Raw genomic sequence first — 3,415 nt, 5'->3', positions numbered from 1 at the left:
TTTGTGCGCTCCCAGTGATGCCATTGTTCCGTTCATTGAGGTTGAAGACGATAAGGGGCCTTGGGTTTATTAGGTTTTTGACACAGTGTCGGTTGAGAAAATTCCAGAAGGAAAATGCGTTCCAATGCCAAGGGTAACCGCCACATCAGTCATGGTAGCCGTTGAAATGTTGAAAAATGGTTTTGTACCTGGAAAGGGTTTGGGTGCATCTCTGCAAGGTATCGTACAACCGGTGTCCCTCCCCAAAAACTTGGATACATTTGGTTTGGGATACAAGCCTACAGTTGCAGACGTGAAAAGATCCAAAAAGTTGAAACAGAGGGCATGGGTCCTCCCAAAGCCTGTCCCACATCTCTCCAGATCATTTGTCAGGCCTGACACCAAGAAATGCCCAGTAACAACAGTTCCCAGTTCTATGGTTGGTCCTGACAAAGAGTTGATTGAAAGGTTCGAGAAGTTATTCGATGATGTGAACATGGTGGAAGCTGGAAAGGGTTCTAGCAAGGCGGATGTGCAATTTGTTGGGCCCAGTGCAAAGATTAACAATTGGGAAGCTACTCCTCTCCCTACCCGGAAGGAGTTTTGGTAGTTTGCTTTGATTTTCTTTCAGTTTATCTGGATTATTCCAGGGTTGTAATTCAGATTCTATGTTTCGTCCGTTTGGATGTATAAACCTTGTTATCTTTTATCTTCAATGAAATGCAATTTCCCTTTTTCATCATTCCTGATAGTTTTTATTTTTTCATTTTCTTTTCTTCCTTGTATAGTTCTTTTTATGCTGGTTTCAATGACATGACATGCATGGGGAATCTTCGGCCCAGTCTTAAAAGTCAATCTAATTCTGAAATAATAATTCAAGAAATAGAGTGTGATGATGAATCAGAATATGATGACGATGAGGCCTTTGAAGATATTAGTAAAGAACTAAGTCATTTTGAGGGAAAACCCAAGCCTAACCTGAATGATACAGAAGCAATCAATTTAGGGGACCCAAATAATGTCACGGAAACTAAGATAAGTGTCCATCTTGAACCACAAATCAAGGAAGAGATAATTAAAGCATTGTTTGAATACAAAGATATTTTTACATGGTCATATGACGACATACCGGGTCTAAGCACTAACTTGGTGGTTCACAAATTGCCTACTGACCCAGCATTTCCTCCCGTCAAATAGAAGTTAAGGAAGTTTAAAATTGACATGAGCGTAAAGATTAAAGAGGAAGTCACAAAGCAATTTGAGGCAAAGGTCATTCGAGTCACGCGGTATCCCACTTGGTTAGCCAATGTTGTGCCTGTGCCAAAGAAGGATGGTAAAACCAGAGTGTGTGTTGATTACCGAGATCTCAACAAGGCAAGTTCAAAGGACAACTTCCCACTTCCAAATATCCATATTTTGATTGATAATTGTGCCAAACAGGAGATTGGATCTTTTGTGGATTGCTATGCGGGCTATCATCAGATCTTAATGGATGAGGAGGATGCGGAGAAGACGACATTCATCATGCCATGGGGAACATACTATTACATGGTCATGCCTTTCAGTTTGAAAAATACTGGGGCAACGTATATGAGGGCAATAACGACCATATTCTATGACATGATACACAAGGAGATCGAGGTTTATGTAGATGATGTGATCATAAAGTCTAGAAAGCAGCCTGAACATGTCAGAGATTTGATAAAGTTCTTCCAAAGGCTTCGTAGGTACAATCTTAAGCTCAATCCTGTAAAGTGCGCATTCGGTGTACAGTCTAGAAAATTATTGGGATTCATAGTTGTAAGCACGTGATTTTTGCCCTATATGAGAATTACTCCCAAAAAATTCAAAAATAAAATAATTTTTCTTGGTGTGCCATTTTTGTGATATTTTGTGACATTTTGAATAATTATTTGTGTTTGTTTGTGCATGTTTATTTGCTAAATTAATAAAAAATACAAAAAATATGTCGCATTTTGCATATAGGATTTAATTCTACAATTGTTAGTAATTAAAATTGTTTTACAAAAATTAAAAATTACAAAAATAGGCATCGTTTGCATTTTTAGCATTTAATGTCCAAATATACAATTTTATGCTTAATTAATACTTAATTGTGCGTTAATTGTTATTGGGAGTTAATTTGCACTTTTATAACTTAATTTAGTTCTTAATAATAGTTTAAGTATTTTTAATAATTTAGTTTTAGAAAAAATAAAAGAAGAAAAGAGAGCGAAAATATAAAGAAAGTCGGAATTGGGCCTCTTCTTCAATTTCAAGCTATAGGCCCAAAAAATGGCCCAATCTTCCCTACGACCCAGTCCATTTCGAACTGGGTCGACCCAGTCCATAACCCAAAAGACCCAATACCCCTATCTTGCATTTCAAAGACACAAAACAAAAGAAAAAAGAAAAAAAAACCCTAAAACTATCCTAAGCTATCCGCCCCCCCCCTTTCTTCTCTTTCTCTCTTTTCATCTTCTTCTCCTCAAAACTCCAAAGCACAACCATGGCTACCCAGCAGCCACCCCCTTCGTCGAACACCACCCAAGCACCGTCCAAACACCACCAAACGACACAACCTCTTTCGCGACCCCAACCCTATCCGCCATTGATGAAGCTCATCGAGCTCAAGCTCGTTGAAGCTCGACGTCTATGTCGTTGTTGCTTCTGTCTCAACCAAACAACCAAACGAACATAGCCTCGATGAGTCAGCTGTTGATCGAAGCTCCCATCGCCGCTGCTCGTCACGACCAAGCTCGCACGCTGCCATCGGGAGCAGTCCATTCCGCCATGTCGTCGTCGACAGTTGCTGCTGCTCGCTGCTTCGGACTGCTGCTGCTTCTTGGCGTCGTGTTGCTGCTCGCCACTTCGTACTGTTGTTGACGACACAAGACAGTCCGGTTAAAGTCCGGCAAAGGTCGAGGGTTTTCGTCAAGTGAAGATACTATACGTCATAAGTTCATCGTCAAGTTCGTTGTTTGTTTGGTCGTTGTTCGTCTTTCGATCCGGTTAGTAGTTTTTGAGTTTTATTTTGTCCATATTTTGTTTTGATATTTTCGAATCTAAAATCAACAAATGTTTGTTTTGTTTATCGTTTGAATTAATTTTTAGTTCATGTTCATGTGTTATTTGTTAAATCAATTTTCAGATTTTAAAATGGAAGTTTAATTAGTTGTTTTCATGTTTATTTCATGTTTGTTGTATTGTTTAAGTAAGAATTTGTTAGTTTGATGTTTGTTAGATTCAAATTGAAATTTAATTAATTGTTTCTTCAATTTGTTTCATGTGTTTATGTATTGTTAGAAATTGTTAATATTGTTAAGTTCAAGTTTAAGTTCATAATTGTTTTTTCGTCGATCTTGTTATTTGTTTAAAGAATTTAGTTGTATTAAAGGAATATATTGTTTTAATCGTTTAATCCGTCATGTTTGTT

The sequence above is a fragment of the Nicotiana sylvestris genome, chromosome 6 (assembly GCF_000393655.2).
Source record: "Nicotiana sylvestris chromosome 6, ASM39365v2, whole genome shotgun sequence".
In the NCBI taxonomy this organism is placed as follows: Eukaryota; Viridiplantae; Streptophyta; class Magnoliopsida; order Solanales; family Solanaceae; genus Nicotiana; species Nicotiana sylvestris.
This window is presented reverse-complemented; position numbering follows the sequence as displayed.